The sequence below is a fragment of the Giraffa tippelskirchi genome, chromosome 1 (genome assembly GCF_054371585.1).
Source record: "Giraffa tippelskirchi isolate mGirTip1 chromosome 1, T2T-mGirTip1v1.2.pri, whole genome shotgun sequence".
Classification (NCBI taxonomy): domain Eukaryota; kingdom Metazoa; phylum Chordata; class Mammalia; order Artiodactyla; family Giraffidae; genus Giraffa; species Giraffa tippelskirchi.
The window spans coordinates 134709373-134727288 of NC_137275.1; positions in this window are offsets into that span (position 1 = coordinate 134709373).

The following is a 17916-nucleotide window of genomic DNA, read 5'->3' on the forward strand; positions in this document are numbered from 1 at the left end:
AATACTTAAAGTGGTATAATAATCCTTTTCCTAAAAGTTAAATATCTGTACTGTAACTCTTTGGCCTACAATTTGTCAAAATTTCCTACATTGTTTGTATGATACATAAGAACTTAACAGAAGAAAGTCAAATTTGGGGACCCGTTGTCTCTGTCAAGCCTCAGACCTTCGACTGCATCCAGGTTACCCTTAAATCCAGCCATGCTAAATTCTTAGTTGTTCTTAAATGTTTTGCCCTTTTAAAAAATCTCTCTGTTTTCACATGTTTCACAGGGATTAGGGTATAAATGGATTAAAAATAAAATGAATTTTGGGGTGATGGTAGAAGAATAACATAATAAGACAAACATAAGCAAATAGTGATAGAAGTGGCACTTTAAAGGAAAGAATAAGTTTCAGAGATTAGTAAAGAATTGTGTGAGATTTGAGGGAGAAAGAACAGAGAACAGTAATGACTCAAATATTAAAGCTTGAATAACTGGAAATAACCAGGATAAAACAAAATTATTAACTATGAGATAGTAGGCTCATTATAACATGCCTGTCTGTAATTATAGAATCATTTTTAGTAAGTGTCCAGCATGAATTTATTGGCTCAGCCATGTTGAGCAACTTAAATTTTCCAGAATATGCCACAGTAGATAATCTAAGCTTAACAGATACTTCAAAACACTCCTAAAAATATCCTTTCTCATTTTGGTTCATCACTCTTACACTCAACAATATTTATTAAATGCCCAACATATTCCAGGTCCTTTGCTAGATACTGGGGACAAAACATGGAGTAATAAGAGAACAAGTCTTTGCTTCAATTAATTATTCCCAAATTGTATAATTGCAATATTATGAATTGAGGCAAAGGCTTATGATAAGGCAACATGGAACATTGGGAGCTTATAACAGAGAAACCACTTCTCTCAACTAGAAATGACTAAAAAAAGATCTCTAGGGAAAATGTAAGTTAACTAAAAGATGTGGTAGGGCAATGGTAGGTACCTTCTAGCCAAGAAGAGGAGTATATAAAAAGACCTTGTAGAGATAAGTATAAGGGCAATCTTGGACTATGGAAAGAAGGCCAATATTCTAAAACAACAGAGAAAAATGAGACAAGGGGAAGAATCTATGAGTGGATAAAACCGTAGAGACCAGTGCAGGCAGAGCTCAGAAGGCCAGCTGAAGAATTTTGTTCTTTACCCAAAAATAAATTGAAAATACCTGAAAATCAATTAGTGCAATACACTATATTAATAGAATAAAAGACAAAAGCCACATGATCATCTTGACAGACACCATAATTTTGTTGTTTAGTAGCTAAGTTTGTGCGACTCTTTTGCAACCATGTCAGGCTCCTCTGTCCATGGGATTTCCCAGGCAAGAATACTGGAGTGGGTTGCCATTTCCTTCTCCAGGAGATCTTCCCAACCCAGGGATCGAACCTGTGTCTCCTGCATTCGCAAGCAGATTCTTTACCACTGAGCCACCAAGGAAGCCCATTTGAAAAATACCAACACTTGAAACTACTGGTAAACTAGGAATAAAAGAACTTCAAAAGCAACAACAAAAGTCCTATGGTGACCATCATATTTAATATTGAAAGACATAAGGCTACTTCCCTAACATAAGGAACAAAGCAGAATGACCACTATCATTTCTCTTCAGCTTTATGCTGGAGGGTCTAACAATGTAACAAAAAGAATATTAATTTAAAAGCATTTTGTTTGTAAAATAAGAAATTTTTTTAAAACTTTTGTTGAGAGAAAATATGATTTTCCATCTAGTCAAAGCTATGGTTTTTCCAGTAGTCATGTATGGATGTGAGAGTTGGACTATAAGGAAAGCTGAGCACTGAAGAATTGATGCTTTTGAACTGTGGTGTTGGAGAAGACTTGTGAGAGTCCCTTGGACTGCAAGGAGATCCACCCAGTTCATCCTAAAGGAAATCAGTGCTGAATATTCATTGGAAAGACTGATGTTGAAGCTGAAACTCCAATACTTTGGCCACCTGATGCAAAGAACTGACTCACTGGAAATGATCCTGATGCTGGGGAAGATTGAAGGCAGGAGGAGAAGGGGACGACAGAGGATGAGATGGTTGGATGGCATCACCGACTCAATGGACATGAATTTGGGTAAACTCTGGGAGTTGTTGATGGACAGGGAGGCCTGGCGTGCTGCAGTCCATGGGGTCACAAAGAGTCAGACACGACTGAGCTACTGAACTGAACTGAATATGATTTTGTATACAAAAGTTTTTGCAGAACTCACAAGGTTAATAATGTCTCAGAGCAGAATGTCAATTTTTACAAAAGTATTTCTATATACTAACACTGATCAAAACACAACTGAAATTATTTCAATCACAACTGCATTAAAAGAATGAAACATTTAGGGATACATTTAACAAATACAAGAGTTAATTAAAAATTTCTATAAAACATTGCTGAAAGAAACTGTGAAATACAAATTAATAGAGAAATACGTTCATGGATTGGAAAATGAAATGTTTGGGGTGAGACATCAACTCTACAAATTTGTCTATTGATTCACCACATCCCTATCAAAACCCTAACTGGCATATTTAAAAAAATAACAAGCTGATGTGAAATTCATATGAAGCTTCAAAGGATCCCAAACAGTAAACACAATCTTGCTAAAGAAGAATATATTTGGAAAATTACACTACTCAATTTTAAAACTGATACAATACAGTGATAAAATATGATACTGGTATTAGCATAAATATATATTAATGGTACAGAATTGGAAGCCATAAATAAACAAATTTATGGTCAGTTAAGTTTGTCAAGGGTTCCAAGGCAATTCAATAGGGAAGAATCATGTTTTCAACAAATGTTTTTGGAACAGTTGGATATCCATATGCAAAAAGATTAATTTAGAACCCTACCTCACACTATGCACCAAAATTAACTCAAAATGGACACTGTACAGAGAATAAGTAACATAACAGTCCTGAGACTGCTATCCTTAGTAAGGCATGCTTGCAAGATGGACCCTTGACTACTGTCTGAGAAGGGATTTCAGGAATATTTCCACCATTCCCTAAATAAGAGTGTCTTTTTTTTTTAGTTGCTAAGTCATATCCGCTTCTTTTGTGATCCTATGGACTATAGTCTATGAGGCTCTTCTGCCCATGTGATTTCCCAGGCAAGAATACCTATTGGAGCCATTTCCTCCTCCAGGGGATCTTCCCAACCCAGGGATCAAACCTGTGGCTCCTATTGCACCTCCTGCATTGAAGGTGGATTCCTTCCTGCTGAGTCAGGAGGGAAAAGCACTTAATGCTCCCTAAATGATTTGTGCAAATGATATGGCTTATGCTGAATACGTGCATTCCTTCTAGAAGTCTAGAGTTTTGGTACATACTAAGCAGAAGATGCCTACATGGCTAGCCTCCAGTAAAAACCATGGTCAATTAGTCTCTAATGAGCTTCCCTAATAAACTACATCTCACATGTCTTGTGGCAATTAGATACTGGAGGAATTAAGAGCCTAGAGAAATGGACCAATTCCTTAGAAGATATAAGCTGCAAAAACACACAGAAGAAATAAACAATCTGAATAGGCCTGTACCTATTAGAGAGACAACCAGTCATTATCACCTCTCCTGATATATTGCCGTTTTTGTTTTGCTTATAATATATAATTTTAGCTTATCATAGTCACAGTCAAGTGATATTATGCCACTCCACATCGACTGTAAGAACCATATCACATTTAGATTTCTTTCCTCCTGAACTTTGTCCTGTATTGTCAAAGATTTTGAGTTTACATATGTTATTAATCACACACTATATTATTTTTGTTGAAACTATTATCTTTAAAAAATTTACTTAAAAGTGTAGAACTCTTGTATATTTACCTATAAAGTTGCCACTATCACTTCTCTTATTTCATTTTATAAATCCACATTTCCTTCTGGTTTCATTTTTCTTCTGCTTGAAAGACTTTCTTTAATAGTTTGGTAGTACAGGTTTTCTGGTGATAAATACTTTTAGCTTTTGAATGTCTGAGAAAATTCTGACTTTACAATAAAATCTGGGTACAGAATTTATTTCCACTAGGTACAGAATTCACTGAGTATGAACTACATTTTTTAAAGTATAAGATGTTGCTCCATTGTATTCTTGCTTGCCCTTTTCTGATAAGAAATTTTTTACTATTCCTAAGATTATTTCTCTATATATGTGTTTTTCTCTTCCTTCTTTTCATTTTTTTAATCTCTGCTTTTGAGCAACTTGATTGTAGTGTCCTTTTATATTACTTAAGGTTCTTGATTGTTTCTCAGTTCTTTGTTTTAAATTCACTGGACATCTTTGAACTGTGGATTGATAATTTTAATTGAAAATGGGAACATTTCAGATATTAATTCAGATATCCCTCCCCCACCCCTGTGGTTTTTGCATCTCCCATTCTACACACACAAACATATATCCTCATTGATATCTCCTTCAATTTAAACTGTTACAAGTTTGATTTTTTTTAATATTGTTTCATTTTGGAAAGGTTTTATTGTTATGCCTTTACTATTCTACATTATCTAAACTGTTATAAATCTCATCTAGTATGTTTTACATTTCAAGTATTGTAGTATTTGCCTCTAGAATTTCAATTTCCTTTTTAAAAATAATATCTTCTATGTCTCTGAAATGCAGTTATAACTTCATGTATCATTGCTTAATAATTTTGACATACTTTAAACTTGTGGGTAAGTTTTGATTTATTTGGTATTTTCCAAATTATTGGCCATATATTCCTGCTTCTTTGCATGGCTAGTGCTTTTTCATTGAGTCCCAACTTTTTCAATGAATCCCAGTACTTGTTAATTTAGGGGCTTCCCTCGTAGCTCAGTTGGTAAAGAATGCCTGAAATGCAGGAGACCTGGCTTCCATTCCTAGCTTGGGAAGATCCCCTGGAGAAGGAAACAGCAACCCACCCCAGTTTTCTTGCCTGGAGAATCCCATGGACAGAGGAGCCTGGCAGGCTACAGTTATTCCATGGGATCTGCAAGAGTCAGACACAACTTAGCGACTAAAGCACTATCACCGCCACTTGTTAATTTGACTTTCTTGGGTTCTAGTTACTTTTGTATTCCTATAGATATTCTTCAGTTTTGTTTGGGGTTGCAGCTAAGTTTCTTGGAACTTATTTGGATTTGTCAGATTTTATGGTTGGTTGTGCTAAGTTGCTTCAGTCGTGTCTGACTCTATGCAACCCCATGGACTACAGCCTGCCAGGCTCCTCTGTCCATGGGATTCTTCAGGCAAGAACACTGGAGTGGCTTCCCATTTCCTTCTGCATATGGTTGGTTAGGTCAAGCCAAAATCTCGTGTAGACAAGTACTAATTATTGCCAACTTCTGATGCAAGACCTTGTGGGTTTGCCACCCAATTCCCAATTTTTCATGAGCAATGAGGTATTCTAGTTTGACTGATGGCAGTGGGATACAATCCCATGCTGTGAGTCCCCAGTACTGTGCCTTTTGATTCTTTTAGCTGGTTATTTTTTAAAACGTAAGTAGCTTCTTCACAGACAAGTACTGATCAGTACTCTGCTGAGTAACACTCAAGAGAAACACTATGCAAATCTGCAGTGTTCTCTCTTTGTGAGGCTCTCTGCTCTTTGTTACTATGTCTCTAAATGCTAGCTGTCTTGGTCTCTCTGGACTCTAATATTCATGTCCTCAACCTATGTAATTTCTTGGTTTTCACATTCTTGTATCATACCATGGAAATCCTCAGTAGACACTAACCTGGGATGACAGAAGGGCTCGAATTGTTCATTTCCCATTTTCCTAGATATTGTTGTCCTTTAATCTCTGATGTCCAGAGTCCTCTGAACTGTTGTTGTGTATATTTTGTCCTTTTTGTTCCACTCCCCCTTTTTCCTTCTACTTGAGAGGATAGATCTAACCCTGTCACTTTCTGTGTATATGTCAGAAACAGAAACCCTCCAAATGTCAGGCTTTTGAAATTCTTTTATTGAAAGCCTATGACTGATCGATTAGTCTTTATTAGTTTTTTTTCTTCTTTCCCCATTTTTTGTATTATTTGACTACTGTAATAACTGAATTTTATGTCCAATTTATCTTAGTTACTCACACTCTCTGAATTATTTTTTTAGTGATTACTCTAACTGAAATTCTGACAGAAAATTAGAGTCTGATAGAAAATTAGAATTCAACAGAAAAATCTGATAATTTTTAATATTCTGGTGTTCACATTAAAATCAGAAGAAAGCAGTGAACTTCATTTTAAAAGTGTATTTTCTGTGACTCAATTATGCAAGATATCTTTTCAAGTCATTTAAATATCTTTCAATCCACATAAAATTATTAATAAGATTTTCATATTTTTCATTCTAAGTCATTAAAATGTGGTGTCAATCTTCCCCTTATAGCATATCTCTATTTGAATGCTGAAATGTAATTGGACATGCATGGTCTATATTTCTATTTCATAAAATTTTCAGTTGAAATGCAGATGAATAGAAGCACATTTTTCTAAACATATGTGAAGATTCTCTGATAACTTAATTAAATACAAAAGAGTATTTTACTTTAACACTCACATTCATATAGACAAAATAAGTTTATCTAATTTTATAAGAATTGATTTGACTTTGAAGAAAAATGCAGGAATTTAATATATCCATACAAGTAAATTTATTAATTCTCATGTCAACTCAATACTATTATCATATTCAGAGTACTGCTTCCATCGAATTTATGATGACCAAAAATTCTTCAATTTTCTATAGATTTTGTACCATATGTACATGTGTTTATAACAGTGTAAATTGCAATGAAAATCATCAGTATGTTGATTCATGTTAGAAAAATATAGATGTAATTTATTCTCATTTTGAGGATTCAACTCTAATATATAGTCCATATCTGTCTATTTAGATAACAAACTTTTCCTTTCCTTAGCTTCAAATTGAGCTCATTCATATGCAGTGTGGTGTCTGTGAGAAAACATAAATCACACTGCCATTTTTGGTCTTTGATTATCAAATTTTTGGCAGACATTCTTCGGTGTCAAGAAAATCTGCAATTGGAATTAACAGTACAGTAAATCTTCAAACTCTTGAGAGTCCCTTGGACTGCAAGGAGATCCAGCCAGTCCATCCTAAAGGAAACCAGTCCTGAATACTCACTGGAAGGACTGATGCTGAAGCTGAAACTCCAATACTTGGGCCACCTGATGCGAAGAACCGACTCATTGGAAAAGACCCTGATGCTGGGAAAGATTGCAGGCAAGAGGAGAAGGGGACAACAGAGGATGAGATGGTTGGATGGCATCACCGACTCAAAGGACATGAGTTTGAGTAGGGTCCGGGAGCTGGTGATGGACAGGGAAGCCTGGTGTGCTGCAGTCCATGGGATCGCAAAAAGTTGGACACAACTGAGCAACTGAACTGAACTGAAACCTTCAAACAAAACAAAACAAAAAACTCTTCTATGTTAAACCAGGGTAAATTGACAAGAACAAAGTATTGTTCAATTCATTGTCTCCTATTTCATCTGCAATTTCTCCAAACAGTTAATGATTCATAGCATCTGTCATATAGACTGAATAATTTTCACAACTGTATCCATGACAATCTTAACAGTCTGCTTCAAAAAACAAGCACAACTATTTTCATTATGTATAAAACAGTGGAATGAAGAGGCAAGAAAAATATATAATACCTTTTATTAACATTGTAATAATTACTTATATTTTTGAACTAGTACAGCTGGAGAACCATCTGTCAAGATAAAACTTATCCTTTCATATCTAGCTCAAATTATTCTTTAAATGAAGTAAAAGATTAAAAGATAATTTAATTCTTTACACTGTAAAATAATGACTGTTTTTCATTGTAAGTCCTTTAATGCATAATTTCCTCATTAGTATTAAGTGCACTGTTTCTATTGCATTACCTAGTTCATCTAAAGCTAAACAAAATACTTACACTTTTTCATTTTTAATTATTTCATTTTTAGGTCTTTTTACAGAGGGCTTGTAGTTGGCTTAAAGCTCAACGTTCAGAAAACTAAGATCATGGCATCTGGTCCCATCACTCCATGGGAAATAGTTGGGGAAACAGTGGAAACAGTGTCAGACTTTATTTTTTTGGGCTCCAGAGTCACTGCTGATGGTGACTGCAGCCATGAAATTAAGAGACGCTTACTCCTTGGAAGGAAGGTTATGGCCAACCTAGATAGCATATTTAAAAGCAGAGACATTACTTTGCCAACAAAAGTCCGTCTAGTCAAGGCTATGGTTTTTCCAGTGGTCATGTATGGATGTGAGAGTTGGACGGTGAAGAAAGCTGAGCGCCGCAGAATTGATGCTTTTGAGCTGTGGTGTTGGAGAAGACTCTTGAGAGTCCCTTGGACTACAAGGAGATCCAATCAATCCATCCTAAAAGAGATCAATCCTGGGTGTTCATTGGAAGGTCTGATGTTGAAGCTGAAACTCCAATATTTTGGCCACCTCATGCGAAGGGTTGACTCATTGGAAAAGACCCTAATGCTGGGTAGGATTGGGGGTGGGAGGAGAAGGGAACGACAGAGGATGAGATGGTTGGATGGCATCACCAACTCGATGAACATGGGTTTGGGTGGACTCCAGGAGTTGGTGATGGACAGAGAGGCCTGGCGTGCTGCAATTCATGGAGTCGCAAAGAGTCGGACACGACTGAGCGACTGAACTGAACTGAACTGAACTGTATTTCACATTTAATTATTTGATCGCAAAATTGAAGATCAGTCACCTTTTTGTGAAATATCTCTAGCATATCCCTATAATTTTCTAACAAAATTTTAATAACTGAAATAATACTTTATTTTATTATCTAAAAATAGTCTTGTGCCTCTTGTAAGAATATTAGACATTTTGTATCTCACCATACAGTGATGCTGGACTTTCTAGCCTCCAACAGTGTGAAAAATAAGTGTTTGTTGTTTAAATTACCTAGTCTATGGTAGTCTATTATGGCCACCCAAACAGATTTAGATACTTCCTACCTATTTCACTTCTAGAAACTTCATGCTTAACTAACCAATATCATAGGTCTGTGTGATTGAGACTGTTCTAATTGCTGCTTGACTCTGCTCTCTGTGGGCTTCCCTTGTGGCTCAGCTGGTAAAGAATTCGCCTGCAGTGTGGGAGACCTGGGTTCGATCTCTGGATTGGGAAGATGCTCTGGAGAAGGGAAAGGCTACCCACTCCAGTATTCTGGCCTGGAGAATTTCATGGACTTTATAGTCCTTGGAGTCGCAAAGAGTCCAACACAACTGAACAACTTTCACTTTCTTCTCTCTTATGGTAACGATGCCTATCCTGCTCTTAGCAGTTGAGTGCAGCCACTTGGTCCCTGCACCCTAAAATTAATTACTCTCATTGCATTTAGGTTTTCTAGTTTAGTGACTGTGGTTTCTGCTATAAGGTCTAGCTGACAGAAAAGAACAATCGTAGAGTTCTTCAAGAATGCTGGGGTTCACTCAGATTTATTTCTCACAGTAAGGGTTAAAGATACAGCCTCTGGCTCCTTTCAATATGGCAAATCCACTCTGACATTCCAATCTGCTAAGCATGTGAACTACTATATCTCCATTAACCAAGGCACATCCAGTATTTCTAATTAGCTCACTGCATGGCCACCTTTTGTTCCCTGTGTCAGTCAACCAACTAACCAACCCATTCAAGCTCTTCCTAAGTCCACAAGCTGTGACATTAAATCCAGAATCTTTGCTAGGTGAGACCATATCGATAAGTTTGACCAAATCCAACTATGTTCTTCTACCATTATCTCATACCTCTAATATATATTTTCATACATATTCCTTTGATCTCATATACGGTATCTCCATTGCCAGATCTCAACATGGACTATCATTGTTCTTATCACTTCTAGAAACAGAATCATTGGCATTTCATCAGATTAGAGATTCAATTCCAGAAAGCCCAGAACCAATTCAGAAAGCTCATGAATATTCTGTTCCTCTGCAAACACTCTCAATACTAAAATCTCTACTAGTCCAGATATCTATCTACCTACCTATCTATCTAGTCTACAGAATAAGGAAATGACCAGAGGTGGAGGCTGCCATGGTAGTGGTGGCAACAGGGGCAATCAAGTGTTGACAAGGGACGGCCACTCTCCCATCTGCCCTGCCACCAGTGGCAGGGAAGAAACACATACCTATTAACATGCATTTTTGGGTAGACATATAGTTTAAAATAAAGTGGTGCTAAGTGCAGTCATTCCTTGGTCTGCAAGGGGGGATTGGTTTCAGGACCCTCCACAGACATGGAAGACCAGTATACTGGTCTGGGCTCAGATGGAAAAATATCCTTATTTCAGCTTCACAGTGAAACCAATTTTGGTGCTTGACACCTGCAGCAGCTGATAGGTTCTGTCGTCTTTACTCTTTTTGTGTATGTTACTTCAGTAGTCTATCACTTCTCCTGCTCTGGAACTGTATAGATGGTGGAGTAGAAGGATGTGCGCTCATCTTTTCCTATGAGAACCCCAGATTTGCAACTAGCTGTTGAACAACCATCAACAGGAGGACACTGGCACCAACACACAGAAAAAAGATACCCCACATCCAAGGACAAAGGAGAAGCTGCAATAAGATGGTAGGAGGAATGCAATCATGATAAAATCAAATACCATAGCCCCTGGGTAGGCAATCCACAAACTGGAGAACAATAATACTAAAGAAGTTCTCACACTGTTGTGAAGGTTCTAGGCCCCATATCAGGCTCCCCAGCCTCGAGATCCGGCAAAGGGATTGGGAATCCCCAGGGAATCTGACTTTGAAAGACAGCAGGATTTGATTACAGAATTTCCACAGGAATGGGGGAAACAGAGACTCCTGGAGGTTACAGCAAAATGTGCATGCCAGGACCCAGGGGAAAGGAGCAGCGACCCCACAAAAGACTGAGCCAGACCTGCCTGTGAGTGTTTGAGGGTCTTCTGCAGAGGCATGAGTTGACAGTGGCCTGCCATAGGGACAGGAGCCCTGTAGCAACAGTTCTAGGAGGTGTGTGTAGGCGTAAGTCCTTTTGGAAGTCACCTTTAGCCTTACTACAGAGCCTGTAGACTCCAGGACTCAACCCAGTGACTAACAGGGAGGGAGGAGAGCACATCCATCAGCAGACAATTGGGTTAAAGATTTACCGGGCATGGCCCTGCACATCAGAATGAATTTAAATATATAATCATTATATCTGGGCCTCCTCTGTGGCTCAGATGGTAAAGAATCTGCCTGCGATGCAGAAGAAGCAGGATCTATACCTGGGTGGGAAAGATCCCCTGGAGGAGGCCATGGCAACCCAAACCAGTATTCTTGCCTGAAGAATCCCACGGACAGAGGAGTTTGGCAGGCTACAGTCCATTGACTTATAAAGAGTTGGACATGGCTGAAGTGATTGAGCACACAGGCAATCATTATATCTACTACTGTGGGCAAGAATCCCTTGGGAGAAATGGAATAGCCCTCATAGTCAACAAAAGAGTCTGAAATGCAGTACTTGGGTACTATCTCAAAAATGACAGAATGATCTCCATCCATTACCAAGGCAAAAGATTCAACATCACAGTAGTCCAAGTCTATGCCCCAACCACTAATGTCAAAGAAGCTGAAGCCAAATTGTTCTGTGATGACCCACAAGACCTTTAACTAACACGCACACACACACACACACACACACACAAAGATGTTCTTTACATCATAGGGCTGGAATGTAGAAGTAGGAAGTCAAGGGATACCTGGAGTAACAGGCAAGTTTAGCCTTGTAGTACGAAATGAAGCAAAGCAAAGACTAATAGAGTTTTGCCAAGTGAACACAATGGTCATAGCAAACACCCTCTTTCACCATCACAAGAGATGATTCTACACACAGTATCACCTGAGGATCAATAATGAAATCAGACTGATTATATTCTTTGCAGCCAAAGATGGAGAAGCTCTATAGAGTTAGCGAAAACAAGACCTGAGGCAGACTATGGCTCCAATCATGAGCTCCTTATTGCAAACTTCAGGCTTAAATTGAAGAAAGTAGGGAAAACCACTAGACCATTCAGGTCTGACCTAAATCAAGCATGGTAACCCACTCCAGTATTTTTGCCTGGAGAATTCCATGGACAGAGAAGCCTGGAAGGCTACAATCCATTGGGTTGCAAAGAGTCAGACATGACTTAGCAGCCAACACCTACACTAACACTTATGATTATATGGTGGAGGTGAGGGGTGAGGGGTTAGATCAGACGGAATGCTTGAACAACTATGGAAGGAAGTTTGTAACATTGTATAGGAGACAGTGACCAAAACCATCCCAAAGAAATAGAAATGCAAAAAAGGTAAAATGGTTGTCTGAGGAGGCCTTACCAATAGCTGAGGAGAGAAGAGAAGCAAAGGCAAAAGAGAAAGGGAAAATTATACCCAACTGAAAGCAGAGTTCCAATCAATAGCAAGGAGAGATAAAAAAGCCTTCTTAAGAGAACAATGCAAAGAAATAGTAGAAAACAACAGAATGGGAAAGATTAGTGATCTCTTCAAGAAAATTGGTGATACAAAGGGAACATTTCATGCAAAGATGGCACAATAAAAGACAGAAACAGCAAGGACCTAACAAAAGAGAGATTAAGCAGAAGAGATTAAGAAGAGCTGGCAAGACTACAAAGATGAAACATACAAAAAAGGTCTTAATGACCCAGATAACCATGATTTTGTTGTCACTCACCTAGAGCCAGACCTCCTGGAATGTGAGGTCAAGTGGGCCTTAGAAAGCATTACTACAAACAAAGGTAGTGGTGGTGATGGAATTCCAGCTGAGCTATTTCAAATCCTAAATGTTGATGCTGTTAAAAGACTGCTCTCAATATTCCAGAAAATATTGGAAATATTGGTCATTGCTGGAAAACTCAGCAGTGGGCACAGAACTGGAAAAGATTAGTTTTCATTCCAATCCCAAAGAAAGGCAATGCCAAAGAATGCTCAAACTATCCTACAAGCACTCATTTCACATGCTAGCAAAGTAATACACAAAATTCTTCAAGCCAGGCTTCAACAGAATGTCAGTTGAGAACTTCCAGATATATAAGCTGCATTTTGAAAAGGCAGAAGAACCAGAAATCAAATCACCAACATCCTTTGAATCATGTAGAAAGCAAGGGAATTCCAGAAAAACATTACCTCTGCTTCATTGCCTTCACTAAAATTTTAGACGGTGTGGATCACAACAAACTATGGAAAATCCTTCAAAATGTGAGAATACCAGAACTTCTTATCTGCCTCCTGAGAAACCAGGTCAAGAAGTAGGTTCGAACCAGTCATGGAATAACGGACTGGTTCAAAATTGGGAAAGGAATGCCTCAAGGTTGTATGTGGTCACCCTGCTTATTTAACTTACATGCAGATACATCATGCGAAATGCAGGGCTGTATGACTCACAAACTAGAATCAAGATTGTGGGATGAAATATCAACAACCTCAGATATGCAAATGCATATCTCTAATTGCAGAAAAAGAAGAACTAAAGAGCCCCTTGATGAAGGTGAAAGAAGAAAGTGGAAAAAGCTTGCTTAAAACTCAATATTCAAAAAACTAAGAAAAGCACAGCATCTGGTCCCATTATTTCATGACAAATAGATGGGGAAAAAGGGGAAACAGTGCAGGTTTTATTTTCTTGGGCTCCAAAATCAATGTGGACAGTGTCTGCAGCCACGGATTAAAAGATATTTGCTCTTTGGAAGAAAAGCTCTGACAGACCTGAAAGTGAAAGTGAAAGCTGCTCAGTCATGTCGACTCTTTGCAACCCCAAGGACTATACAGTCCATGGAATTTGCTAGGCCAGAATACTGGAGTGGGTAGCATTTCCCTTCTCCAGGGGATCTTCCCAACCCAGAGATCAAACCCAGGTCTCCAGCATTGCAGAGGGATTCTTTACCAGCTGATCCACAAGGGAAGCCCATGACAAACCTAGACAGCAAATTAAAAGCAGAGACATCACTTTGCTGACAAAATTCCATGTAATCAAAGCTATGGTTTTTCCATTAGTCATACATTGATGTGATAGTTGGACCATAACGAAGGCTGAGTGCTGAAAAATTGATGCTTTCTAACTGTGGTCCTGGAGAAGATCTTGAGAATCTCTTGGACAGCAAGTAGATCAAACCAGACAATTCTAAAGGAAATCAATCCTGTATATTCACTGGAAAGACTGATGGTGAAGCTGAAACTCCAGTAGTTTGGCTACATGAAAGAGGAGAGTGAAAAAGTTGGCTTAAAGCTCAACCTTCAGAAAATTAAGATAATGGCATCCGGTCCCATCACTTCATGGCAGATAGATGGGAAAACAGTGGCTGACTTTATTTTGCAGGGCTCCAAAATCACTGAAGATGGTGACTACAGCCATGAAATTAAAAGACACTTACTCCTTGGAAGGAAAGTTATGACCAACCTAGACAGCATGTTAAAAAGCAGAGACATTACTTTGTCAACAAAGGTCTGTCTAGTCAAGGCTATGGTTTTTTCAGTGGTCATGTATGGATGTGAGAGTTGGACTATAAAGAAAGTTGAGCACCAAAGACTTGATGCTTTTGAACTGTGGTGTTGGAGAAGACTCTTGAGAGTCCCTTGGACTGCAAGGAGATCCAACCAGTCCATCCTAAAGGAGATCAGTCTTGGGTGTTCATTGGAAAGACTGATGTTGAAGCTGAAACTCCAATACTTTGGCCACCTGATGCAAAGAGCTGACTCATTTGAAAAGACCCTGATGCTAGGAAAGATTGAGGGCAGGAGGAGGAGAAGAGAACGACAGAGGATGAGATGGTTGGATGGCATCACCGACTCAATGGACATAGGTTTGGGTAGACTCCGGGAGTTGGTGACAGACAGGGAGGCCTGGCATGCTGCGGTTCATGGGGTCGCAAAGAGTCAGACACGACTGAGCAACTGAACTCAACTGAACCTGATGCCAAGAGCTGGTTCATTGGAAAAGAGCCTGGTGCTGGGAAAGATTGAGGGCAGGAGGAGGAGGGGGGTCACAGAGGATGAGATCGCAGAAGGATGACACAGTTCGGTGGCATCACCTACTCAATGAACATGAGTTTGTGCAAACTCTGGGAGATGGTGAAGGACAGGGAAGCCTGGCATGCTTCAGTCGATGGGGGTCTCAAAGAGTTTGACATTAATTAGCAATGAACAACAACATGATTATGGAAGCTAGAAACTCCTGAGATATGCAGTCCAAAAGATGAGAACCAGAACAGCCTGCTTTTTCTTCAAGAATTTTTTTCTCCCACCTTTTTGTTACTGATAAACTATTAGCACTTTCCCCTGTAAGGGGTCTATTTCTCTCTAGATGCTTTTACAGTCTGCTATTTATTGTGATTTTACCTATTTGACTATAATATACCTATATTTTTAAAAATATAACTTGCTTCTATTTACTATTCTCTTTGTTGATGCCGTTCATCCACGTTGGAAATCTCTCTGCCACTATATTAACAAATATCTTATATGTCCAATTTTGTTTTCTGTTCTCCTGAGACTTTAATTATATTAAATCACTTCATAGTCTTCAAAAGAATTTTGATGCTTTGTTCTTTTTAAAACTAATTTCTCTTTTTGTGCTTCAATTTTATCATTTTCTACTGATCTGTATTTAGTCTTCTAATGAGCCCATTTGTTTTACTATTGTGCTATTATATCAAATAATTACTTTAGAGTATTTTTCTTAGTCTACATGCCTTCTAGAATGCTCTTTTAATCTACATTGCTTATGTATTCCACTAGATTTCTTAACATGTTGTCATAGGTATTTTAAAAGTCTTTATTGTTGTTTAGTCACTAAGTCATTTCTGACTCTTTTGCAACTCCATGGGCTATAGCCCATCAGCTTCTCTGTCCATGGAATTTCCCAGTCTATGACTGATCATTCCAATATCTGAAATCTCTTAGTGTTTACTTGTATTGAGTATTTCCTTTCTCAAAGGTTTCATAATTTCTTGATTTTCCATGGGTTTTTATATTGCGCCATGAATTTCTATAAAAGGCCAAGTGAGTCTGAAGTGAGTTATTTTTATCTCCAGAAATGGGTACACTCATTGCTCTCACTTCCGTAGTAGAAGGTCAACAGTACCTGGAGAGTTTCTCTCAAGTTTTCTTCCCTGTTTTTGATTCTCCAGTACAGCCTTCAGCATTCTATGGAATCTGGTAGAAAATACTTTAAAAGGTAATACAATTTTGCTATGTCTGGGGATCCTTTGACCCTAATCTGTCACGTCAGCCAACACATGAAATAAAAGCTTTTTTTTGAAAATTAGGCTGACTTTTCTTACCCCAAGCTATTGCAAATACCTTATCTTCTTTCTGTTTCAGTCACAGATGAGAACATCCTTGGATTTTTCCTCTCTTCATTCTCTGGAATTTAGTTTATTTATATTTCTTTGTATATGGGTAGAAAATAATAGCTCTAAATATGTGGTTGATCTGACTTGCTTTTGTTATAAGGACAAGAGCAACATTCTTTTACAACTTTTCAGTTTAAACCAGATGCATACACATTTCATTGTAAATTTCAAATCTTGTTTCTAAACTTCTATTTTGAAAAGTTCTATTGTATTATGTTTAAAATATTCCTAGTTACTTTTTATTGTTTTGTTGTTCATTCATTGTGCAATTGTGGATTGTTCCTACAGAGATAATTTAGTTTTGCTCTCCACTAGGTGCTAAAGGGCACTATTTATCCCTTTAAATATTTTGGCTAAATTTCAGAATTTTCAAGTTTCTTTTCCTACTTTACAATTGGCACAATGCTTAGACTTTTAATTCTTACTTGAACATTGATATTTCTACCCAGGACAACCCAAGTTTTCTCTTTGTTTTTTTATGCCTCAGATGTTTATTTTAAACTAGCAATTTTCTGCTTATTATGCTCTTTTCCTTTTTTGTCTCTTGGAAAATTCCTCTAACCATCTGAACATTCATAAATTCAACTTTAAATAAATTTTGTGACAATTTCCTCAGAAGCTTGTTGTTTTATAGCATCCTATAATGAAACATTATGTTCACCATTGATTCCAAGGAATTTATCACTGAGTGCCTTGATATACAGAATGCACATTCAGAAAGTGTTGAATGAATTCAAGAGTTAGCATGAATATTAAAGTCAAGTGACATATCAGTCTAAGGGGAAAGATTATGCATGACTATATCTATTTAACTCTCTTGCACATAAATGTCATTAGATAAATTAGATTTCAATAAAACTTCATTTTTAGGTATATCTTGTTTGATAATAGAATGAGGAAGTGGAAAGGAAATATCAAACAGGCAGTTTGAATAAGTAGGGTGGAACTTGATGGATAATAAAGATTTCTGGATCAATTAATGTATTATCAAACCTGTGAGAAGGGTTGCACTTTCCAAGGAAATAGAATAGCAATTTAAGGTCCATGTGTGCATGTGTGCTAAATTGCTTCAGTCATGTCTCACTCTTTGAAACCGTATGGACAATAGCCCGCCAGGCTCCTCTGTCCATGGGATTCTCCAGGCAAGAATACCAGAATCGGATGCCATGCCTTCATTCAGGGGGATCTCCCTGATACAGGGATCAAACAGGCGACTCTTGTCTCCTGCACTGGCAGGCAGGTCTTTTGCCACTAGTGCCACCTGGGAAACCCTTTCAGGTCCATAATAGATGTTAAATATTGAGACCAAAACAGAGAAGTGCCAGGAAAGTCAGAGTAGCATGGTCTCATCGAAGACCAACTAAAAGAGAATTACTTTTAGCTGCCATCCTTGTAACTTTGAAATGTCACTCACTTATTTGAGTTGTTCTTCCATTTATATGTTCAAACTGTTTTCTTAAGTAAGTTCATTATCTTTAACAA